Source organism: Xiphias gladius, chromosome 5, assembly GCF_016859285.1.
Source record: "Xiphias gladius isolate SHS-SW01 ecotype Sanya breed wild chromosome 5, ASM1685928v1, whole genome shotgun sequence".
NCBI lineage: Eukaryota > Metazoa > Chordata > Actinopteri > Istiophoriformes > Xiphiidae > Xiphias > Xiphias gladius.
In genome coordinates this window covers 17,514,380-17,525,722 of record NC_053404.1, presented here as the reverse complement: position 1 = coordinate 17,525,722, position 11,343 = coordinate 17,514,380, and positions in this window count along the sequence as shown.

The following is an 11,343-nucleotide window of genomic DNA, read 5'->3' as shown; positions in this document are numbered from 1 at the left end:
CCTTTAGTTACATTTATTCTAATTTAAACTACACAAAAAGCAGCAAAAAGGCAGATAAACTGGGTGGTTAACTGATACTAATGTAAAAGCGACTTGTGACTGTGGACAGAATTATTAGATTTTCTCTGGAAAGAAGAAAATAACTTCTGTTGCAATAAACACTATAAAATGGGACCAGTAGATAGTGTAATAAAGTGACTGTAAATATAATTTACTAACTCAGAAAAAGGAATTTATTGTTAAGTTACTATATACCAGGATAGCTAGCTATGCGCGCTTGACTCTATACTTCCTGGTCTTTTATAGGAAAAACTTTTATTCAGATGCAGCAGGTTTCACATGATGTTAAATGTCCATTTTTTTTGTTGACAGGGGGACACAATGTTTCAGTGAAGCACAGAAGGAACCACACCAGAATTTATAACATAACTTTGTGAGAGAGATTCTAGTTTTAGCACACAAGTGTAAAGACTGCTTAAAGGCTCACCGGGGGCTGTGTAAATGCTATTTTGGGTAGGTAAATGTGCATTTATCCTCCACTACAGCCCTGTTGGTAATTATTGTGGTCAATCCAATTAACATGAGCTAAGCCTTTGTCATTCTTGAGTCATTTTTGATTTAATGACCAAATAACCTTTTGGATAAAATACCCGAAAAGGATTCATTACGTGCTTCTCGTAAACACGCTTACCTCCCAGGGCTAATTACAAACCTAAACAATGCTAATAGATTCAATCATTAGAAAGCTCTAAGAGTTAGCATTGTTGGGTGTCGATGTCTCCGTAGTGGCGGCACCAGCCTTCGCTCGGAGCTTTGTGACAGGGTGGAATTAGTTATTTCGAAAGTTGAGATTAGTTCTCCCTGTGAACTCCACGGCTCCCATTCTGATTCCATATCAAATGGAGAAATGTCAGGACCTGCACTGTGACATTTAAAAGCCCCACTGTAGACCTTGTCTAATTGAGCCTCCCTCATTATAATGATAGGGAGTGCAGACCGACCAGTGCAAAAGAATATCAGAGATGAAAGCTGTAGTTTAGTGCCGGCAAAAATTATTTACATTCCTGCTCTCTTCATCTTTGCAAACGAAGCAGTGGATCTGACTATCTTTCAGTCTCCGGTGACATTTCAGGCCTGTCAAATAATGGGCAGAGAGTAATGGTCAGCATATTTACAACAAGATAAAGGTGAGTCTGGTCAACCTGTAATGGTGATATACTGCTTGCTTATATCCTGTATTACTCACTATCAGTGAAGACATCATTCTCTTAAGAGGAGGGACAAAGAGAACGTAATGTGGCTCTGACATTAAACTGATGATTTGTTTTTCACAATCTCCCCTCTATTCTGCACCTCCGGGGGAATGCTTTTGGATATCTCAATGAAAAACAAGTTATTTTGTAATCAAACACTATGCCAATGTCAACACAAAGTTCGCAAGCTCTGGCTCACAAGAGATGAAGTACTGCTGTTCAGGCTTCGTCATGTTAGAGGCAGACGTGCCCTTCACGGCTTATGTTCATATTGTTGCGATGTCTCACTGTAATTGGAAGAAGAATAAAGCGTCCTCGGCATTCTGCTCAGCCCACTGTGGTGAATTTGATGAGGATGTCACATTAAAAATGCATGTTCCTCATACGTTCTTTGGCCTGTGTCTTTAGCCATGGGAAACGGCGGACACTTATGTCAAATAAGGACGGAGCGGACGCCGCCTGAGGTGGATCTCTCGGTTTGACAGGAAGCATCAGCGTCTTTTCCCGGTGTCTGCCTCCTCCACACGAGACCGTGCATTTCTCAAACTCCTAAGCTGATGGAGGGGAAAAGAAATTGGGTCACAATAGAAAAGTTGAACAGGCTTATAAACATTATTCAGAGAAAAAAAAAAAATCGAAGCAACGACAAAAAACTTCACCTGATAAATGATGATTGTGCATAGGGACTTTCTCAGGAAATGCTCCTCACATCACTGTTAATCTACATTTTTGTAGTAATTTGTTTTGTCTGTAGTCATCTTTGAAGCAACAGCTCCGGCAGCTGACTGGTGGCCGGCAGCCAACTGTCGACCAGCTGCTGGCCAATTACTTGTGAGACTTCTCAGGGTCTTCCCATACCCTCCGTGAATCTGCCACAAATGAGCACTGGCTCTGCACTCCTGGGCAGCAAGGGAAATCTCCTGGAACAAGACAGCAACATTTTGTTTACATGAACATTTAAAGTGGTTCTGTTCATAAAATATATCGCTCGAAGTGGGAAGTAACATACGTGCATTTGATCGGCTAGTGCATTTTGAGCCACATATATTTAACGTGGTTGTTTTGTGCAACTTCATAACCATAGTATATTTGTGTAAGAGTTGTTTACTTGTTACTTTACAGATTTATTTAGAAAAGTTATACAGGTGAGCTCAAGTGTAATGCATTGCTAAAGATTAAGCTTAAAAGGTATGAAGCTCTACCGCAAAAGATGAACGACGGCGTTAGAAAATATCCAGTTCTTCGATAAATAGTCTGAGGCACAAGACCGTGTACATAGGAACATGAGGTAAGGAGTTAACTGCGACCACCACGGAGCTTTTCAGTGAGAAAAAAAACAGTTGCATTGTTTAAAATGCAACTGTGCAACTCTGCTAATGCGGGGGGAGGAAGATTACAGTGTTGAGAGAACTGAATGAACTTCACCACATAGGTGAGTTAGTTTTTCAGGTTCTGGGTCCATCAAAAAAGGATTCCACAACAACAACATCGCTGCGATGCGATTTTGTCGTAGTGGCCACACATGGTATTTTACCTACCGTGGCCATCACGTGACGTACATCGGCCCAAAAACGCGGAAACGTGAGGGAAGCCCGTGGAGGCTTTTATGGCAAATGCACCCGGTGAGCAACTTTCATGGGACTGAGAGGGGGCACCATATTTTTAAATGAAGTATGATCCGCCATTGTCCAACTGACAGACAATGGATTGTGTAATTTTCCGGGAGAGACTCCTGTATTTCTATGTTGACTTATATTGAGGTATATCATTTAAAGAATATTTTAAATTCTTCAATAAATAGATTTTATTTGGATTTGAATTCCATGCTACCATGCAGTTACCACTGCACCTTAAACCACAATCATGCATTAAAGTCAACACTTTAGATAGATTCTGATTTAAACACATCTGACCTTTTTATGCTTGGTAATCACAATTTATGTGCCATAATACACTCCAAAGTATCCTGATGTAAAAATAATAATAGTGAAGACTGAAAGAAAGAAGGCCATAAAGCAAAAACTACTTGAACTGTTGAGGGTGTTTTTCAAAATTGAGTTGGGATTTTAAAGTATCTTCTGTAATCTACATACTTACAAATATAATGCACCTTTCTTGAGATTTGTCCACATGGTGTTAAGTAATTGAGTTGACTAAAAGTAAAGCTACCTGCGCTAGCCACTGTGGTAAGAAAGTCATATCTCTGTTTTTATATTTAATGTCAGCAAAGTTTCATCTTCTGAGAGTGAGAACCGACGGCATTTCTCAAAGGAGTCAGTGAAGAAACGAGCAGACTCCTGTCTGTTCGCGGGGGAAATAGTTTTGAGTTGAACATGTGGTATCCATCATACTGATGAAATGCATAATTAATTCTCATCATTCCTATAATACTTCTCCAGACTTGATCGCAAAGATGAAAATTAGAAGCCGGGCCCATGTCAGGCCGGCTGATATCTATTGTAGTTTTCTCACTCAGTGGCAAAGAAATGCAGATGATACATCGGCAAGGTTACAAAGTGTTTACACAAATAAGTTGAAAACAATCGATCCAGTGCACCACACTGTCATACCCTTAGGGATGTGGTTCCCGTGGAAGAATGCACAATCCCTGGGTTCATTTGAGACGCAGATTGTGTCTGATTGATCAATGAGAACCACTGCTGAGCCATCAATCTAACAGGAGTAGAATAGGAAAAAGGGAACATTAACATGTATAAGCTGCCGTGTCCCAACAATGTCCTCTACCTTGAGTTGGTGGGAAAGGAGCCACCTCTGGGGGCACAAACAAAAGTGGTTAGTGTAAGACCTGCGACAGGAACACGTTATATAAGGAGAACAGGGACGATGTCAACATCGAAACTGTTTTGTTATGTCATCTCTGTCACTGCAGAGGCTCCCTATCTCCGTATATCAACAAAAAATATATCCATCACGAAGCTGCTGCCACTTGCTGCACTTTTTTTTTTTTTCAAACACAGGTTAGTGTTAATAATCTCCGATTTCCGTTCAACTTGAATATCACCTTCAAATGCCCTCACAGTAATCATCACCATAAGTCACTAATGAAGGCATAAAATTGCTGGCACCTTTTTCGGCCACCTCGGTGCTGCAGTATTTAAGACAAACAGGGGATTAATGAGTGATTTGTGCTGGTATTGCTGGTAGACAGCTGTTCCACACTGCAGCAGTCACTGGGCGGTGCAGTTAAGGAGTGTTCGTCAAGGTCTTTCTGTAAGGGTGCTTCTGAGATCCATTACCAGGGAAATGGCTAACACGCCGTGCTAGAAGGCTGGTACATTTTTGCAAACTGCTCAGTGTCTCAGTAGTACCAACACAATACACATCCACATGGACCAACGTCCCCTATTGTTGAACTGAAATGTAAAATCTGTAATTCTGTCACTGAATTGTGTGAGAAAACGTAATCTGTAATGACACTGCAGCTATCGAGTCCATTTTTCAGCCATTTTTGCAAACGCATTTAAATATATATTTCTGGACATATATCTGAGGTCTCTGAGCCCCAGGTCTCTGGGTGGGTGTTTCTCGTGTCAAAAGGTTGACATTTTTGAGAGCCGACATTGCCAGGAGACACATTCTCAACTTCTATGTTGTGCTAATGACTGGAGCAGGTCATAGCCCTGCGAAGCCAATGTTGATACAAGATGTTTTTCTCCATTTTACAGCAAGCACGCAAAGCATTAGTTATGTACCATTAGTGATTTATAGGTTCCCTAAGGAGTGTGTGACCTCTAGTAGTGCTATGGTTTTGTTTATCTCGGGCATGCTCCAACCCTGTCTCTTAGAAATTACGCTCATAAACTACTACACTGGTTTCCCAGTTATGTTGTGGGAAAGTTGTTTTTTTGTTTTGAATGAATGAAGCGCTACGTGTTTTTCTTTTTTTTTTTTACAGCAGCAGAGGTTGTTGGGATGGATGGTGGGCATTACGAAGTGCACAACAGTCACACCGGAAACCGCGTCCAGAGTCCCGCGTGCGGTTCAGGTCGGGGATCAGTCAGGGTTCTGGTTAAACTGTAAATAAAAATGTTGTGTCTGAAGTCACTGTGAACGTTTAGTGTATGAAGCCAGACCACGAAACCTTCCCTAACCTTAACCAAACGCTGTGAGAGTCTATACATAACCAGTAAAAAGTTTAAGAGTGCTGTAGTCTCTGCAAGTGGATATTGTACTGCGATATCGCATATTATGGTGGAAAAATGAACATCAACATGAAAATTTTACTCATACCTTCAGTATGGACAAATTAACAACTTAATGTATCCCCATAATGTTAGTAGATTTTTTTTAAAAGAATTTCTATCACAAATTGGTTGTATATAAATGTAATTTCTAAGGGACAGTTATATGGCAGTATATGGTAAAAAAAAAAAAAAAAAAAAGTACATAAGTCAAGACAAGGATATGTATACTGATTTCCTGGCAAAATTTTTTTTAGTTTAATTTCAGTTCTACTTCAAGAAAATGTTTTTATTTATAAGCGAGGAACATTAATAAGCCAGAGTCAGAAAACCAGGTAGGACCAGAGGGAATGATGGATGCAAACTAGAAAACCACTCATTACGGCAACAAGCAGCTCATCTAAGGATATTGGCACTTAAATTGCTTGGCAAAGGGCATCTTGACACACGTTGACAAGTGGCGAGAACAGCATGTCTTTTAACTTCCGCAGACCCGATTTTCGCACGTAATCACGGAGCAGGTGACATTCCAGTTGATCCTGCAACTCTCCCGCCATTTTACACAGCCCGAAAAGACAGCATTTCATTTGCACACTGTGCATTAAATAACAACATAACTGCAAAACCATGTAAGCAGTTTCATACGTAGAGATGTTGTCACGCAGAGGGGGTTCTCTCTCTGGCTGGTCTATGACAAATAATAGATGAGTTTATAAATGACTACAGATTCTGACAATATTTCTTGCAAGCGGCAAAGTATCTGCGGGGTGAACAAATGTCAGCTCTGGGGATATACAGTATAAGCTTAAATATTGACATTCAGATTGCAGCAGAATCAGTCTTCATAGTGACCAGTCACAGTAATACTCAGGTTGTAGAGTAATTCATTCAGTCCTGCAGTCATGCACTGGCGCGGCAGCTAATCTCGGCCCCCAAGGCACTTCAGCAGTAATGCACCTGTTAAAAAAATCCCCAACCATGTCATTCTGAATTGTAAAAAGATAAGCTAATATTTTATAATAGTTTGGGGGATTTATTGGACACTTGTGTGTTTCTCTCTGGCTGGAAGGCTGCACTGTCTCTCACTCGGTTCCAGCCCAGTTTTTTAGGAAAATGGTTACGCCGGCAAAGCTGTTGTTAAAATGATTTAACTCAAGAATTTGGCAAAGTTATGTGAAATTTTCCACGTTTTAATTCACAAATGACTAATCACAGAGTTCTGAGAACACACACACACAGCGGTGCGGGAAAGTCTTTCAAAAGCCATTTTGTGGCCTAGTGTCGCAGGGCTGCATTTCGCTCTCTTAATTAGATTTTTGAATCTTTATTAGGCATACGCCTAATTTTGGTGTGCGTCCTTTCAGTTCAAACAGCAGCATTGTTCGAGAAGACAATTCTTCCTGATTTTGCAGCTATAAACGAGCACTTGGTTTTAGTGGCCACGCTTTAGTTGCCATGCACTGACATTACGGGTAAAACCATCTGACAAATGTCAGCACTAAATATTTGCATATACTTCTAATGTGAACCGCATTGAAGTAGATCAAAAATGATAATACAAGCATCAATCCAAGCAGCATTATATCTTCCACATTAAATGTATTTTGTTTTATATGGAAGTCAAAGAAGATGTAGCAGTGACATTACTTAAGCTGCAAATTTGCACCTGCAAATGTTGTCCTGACTGAAACACTTGTATCTGTTTCTCTGTTTGAAACCCCACTAATCAATTTCCATCACAAACCTGCTTTCCTTCAGGCATCTGTTGCCTTTTCATTTTTAGAGTTGTTATGCTTTGTAGGTGCTGAAATAAATCATTTCAAAGTAAACTGATTCAAATTCAATCATGGGCAGAATGTCAGATTTTATGATACAACGCATCTCTGTTGAGAGAAACAGAAAATTAATCGAATCACTGTTTAAATCTACACCTCTAATACCTACAAATCAGTTGTTCGTTTTGAGAAATGTGGTCGATTTTTCACTTGATAAACACTGAACAGTATTTATTTTTCGAGTTATCACATCAATAGACAAAAAAGTGAAAACCAAAGTCAACATTCAAGTTGCTGAAAATGTACTGAATTTGCTATGGTAATGTCACAAAGAATACTGTCCACTTAAACGAGGAAAAGATTAAGCAAAATCTGAAATTAACAAAAAAAAGTGCTACTTTTAAAACTAATCACTGTATGTGTTTAATTTCTCTTCCATCGAAATCTATCTTTAAATAGAAAACCATACTGAACAACAAGAAATAAAGAGTAGAAGTAATGTATCTTGATATTACAAACCATTGTACAATGGGTGGTGGACTGACTTTGAATCTTTTTCAAAATTTATATTGTTCTCAGAAGATAACTCACTGCCCTTGGAATAACGTCACTGAAGTACACACTAACTCCACATTTTGCCATTACAAGGGAACAGATGTGTTTTGTTTTGTTTTTTTCTTTAACCTCACAAGTGGACATGCCTGTAAACCCGTTAAAACTACAACCAGCTCACTGTTGGAGGCCAAGTACCTTACAAGGGGACACCCTGACACAAGGTAAGAAGTGTGTGTGTGTGTGTGTGTGTGTGTGGGTGGGGGGAGCAGGTATTTCTGCCTCTGGATCTGTTATTGCAGGCCACCTACTGCCCTACCCATGATCCTGCTCAACACCCACAGCTATTATTATTATTATTATTATTATTATTATTACTATATTTCTCTATATGTAACATGCATTGTGCTTTGTTCTCTCTCCTCCAGCCCCCCCCCCTTCTCAACTCAACCAGCCAAGACAAATAGCCGCCCACCCAGAGCCCGGTTCTCCCTGAGCTCTCTTCCCATTACGAGGGAGTTTTAATGGGAAGAGAGCTTGGTCATGGGGGAATGTTGGGTCTCTGTAAATAATATTGTAAAGCGTACGGTGTAGAACTGCTCTATATGAAAAGTGCCCTGAGATAACCTCTGTTAAGATTTGGCGCTGTAAAAATAAAAATGGTACGACTTCATTTTTTTTTCACCTCACAAATCAGCTAGAACTGTAGATAAACATGAAATGGAGTCCAGGTGACTACACAGCGAAATGGCCACAGCAGGAGCACCATGAGGTAGAGTCACGAGGTATTGTTTTGGAAAGTGAAGCCATGTAAAATCCCACAAAAGACATATCCTACCAAATAAATTGACAACATCAGTATGCTTATCACAGTTCTGGCCACTATGAAACCTGATAAAACAGGAGGTATTACTGACTTTTTTCATTAGTCACTGATTGGAAGTAAGTACGTTACTTTTCATCAAGCGCAGCCACCAGGTCAAATTTTCCACTTATTCTTTGAACATTTAAGTACAGGCATGTTAAGATATTTCTAAAAAATAAAAACAAAAGCAACATATTTCCGCCATAGAACAACAAAATAAAAGGTAAAAGACATAAACGGATATAGTGCCTCAAGACGTGAGATGGGGGACCGTGGTGGCTTAGCGTTTGCCTCACAGCAAGATCCTCAGTTCACACCAGAGTTGTTTGTGTGTTATCACTTTGATTCCCTGGCAACTTGTACATGGTGTCCCCAGCCTCTTGCACGATGCATGCCGGGATAGATACCAGCCCCCTGCCACCCTGAACAGGTAAGGCCATACTCATTTATTGATCGTTATTTAATACACTTTTCACACACAATAGTCTTGTCTTAAATACAGTACAATAATTAGATTAGATTAAATAACTTCCCCCACGTGTATAGCCTATATTAAGAGAGATTACTGCATCATACATCATACTGACACATTATTTTTTTCATCCCATCCAACGCTGCATCTCCGTTAAGCGTGCTCTACAACTTTGTTCGGGGTGAATTTTGCCATGGCCACGACAATGCTGCCAGGCCTAACACTGAATGTCAGTCTGGGACAATTGATACGATAAACCCAATTGAAACTTTCAATCTCCCTCCTGCTGATAAGAGCAGAGAGAGTCTGCGAGGGGGAAGAAGGAGGGGGACTTTCTTTTCTCGACAGCCTGGTGTCAGTAACAGGAGAATCTCCACTAGAGTGGTGAGGCAAACAAAATTTGGGAGCCCGTCTCCTGCAGTTCAGCTCAATGCATTTTCCACAGCAATACGGTTTCAGTTTTTCGAGGAAGATGAAGAGAGGAGACCCTTGTGATTTATTGTGTTTTTTTGTACAGATGGCCTGATCTTATGTTTGCAGTTCAGAGGGTACCACCACAATACAGTAAGCAGCTTCTCAGGATGAAGGAACTCTCCACTCATCAGTGTCATAGGTATTGATATCTCAGTGTTGGAAAAAGTATTCAAATCTTTTACTTAATGGGGCACTCCACCCAAGATACATACCAAAACATCTAATTTACACAACATGGGGAGTACAACTCAGCCTGTGAAAACAGTTGTATTATATCTTACGTGCCTTTGGAGGATCTTTGTCAACCATACTGAGGACAAAAAGTCAGGATATCTTGTCCTAAGTCTCACTGATTTTAATCAGTTTCTTTTTTTTAATCTGTCTTTTGTAGGTAACCAGACTTTATGAAAGTGCAATACTAAACTTCTTTATTATTTTATGTAAAAGTAGTCATACCACAATATAAAAATACACTGCTTTTAAGTGTAAAAAAACCCCAAAAACTCAAACATCATCATAACATGGTGTCCTCCGTATTCATAAAACTCACCAAAGCTCTCTTCTAAAGTAGATTTTTTTCAACTTGTCCTAATGTTAATACAGACGTGTCTCAGCTAACCGCAACCCCTCAACTTGCTCATGGACTCGTTTCTTCTGTCAAGCTATGAAGTTAGGCCAGCAAACATCTGGGGCATATGGGAAATGGTGTTCGTTAAAAGCCGCTAAAAACATAAATATTGAATGACCAACGAGATTAGATAGTTGTTCAAAAAAAACACTGTACGCACCTAAACGCATGAAGTGAGCCACACAAAAGATTGTTGAGAAAGGCTCTGTTCCCAGGCTGGATTTTTAATTATTAGCGTTGCTACAAATGTAAAGGGATTTTGAATGAGGTTTTCCTACTTGTGGAACTGAACCCGGCAGTTCTGGTTTCACTTCAGCTATTATAAAAACCTCAACTCTCAGGGTTTCGGGCTTTCACCTAGATTTAGGGACCTGGCTGCAGGGATTGGCCCCCTTCAGCTACAAAAGCTGTAGTGAGGTAAGACACTAATGTAAGGCAATCAGGCCTCAGATGGGGTTGAGGTCAGTCAACTTCTTCCACAACCACCTGGGAAAACCATTTGTGTTTTACCGTTACCACAAAATTGGGAGCACTCTTGTCTAAAATATCATTGTATGGTGATGCACTAAAGTTCCCTTAATTGGTACTAAGGGGCCCAGGCTAAACCTTGAAGAAAAGCACCAGAGCAAAACTACACAAAAGTATTTGGGGTATATGAAAAGCATAGAACTGAAAATTGAAAGTATCTCAAAACTGAACTTAAGTAAATGTACCTAGTTATTTTCATAACTGTGAAATCCTGATTTTAACCAGGAGAGCTACACACTTGCTGTACATTGTTATTTCTGGCTGATATGGGAGTCTCAGGAAACACATGATGAGTCAGTTGTCTGACAACGCAACGCATGAAAAGATCCTGGTGATTGGGAGTACATAACCACCCCGCCTCTGTCACTGTGTCCATCAGCGTATCGATCCGAAGACCTTATCAAGCAGTGTATCTGAAGGTAACTGGGTGGTGGGGATTGACTTTGCAAATCTCTACCCATTCTAACTTTCCTTTTGATCTGAGCATGGCCTCCTTGGTCTGTGTTTCATAATCAGATGAGCTGAACTTGTCTACACCTTGTCTCTCTGTACAAGACTGTTAAGACTGAAGCAGAGCCACTCTCTTCGGGGTTG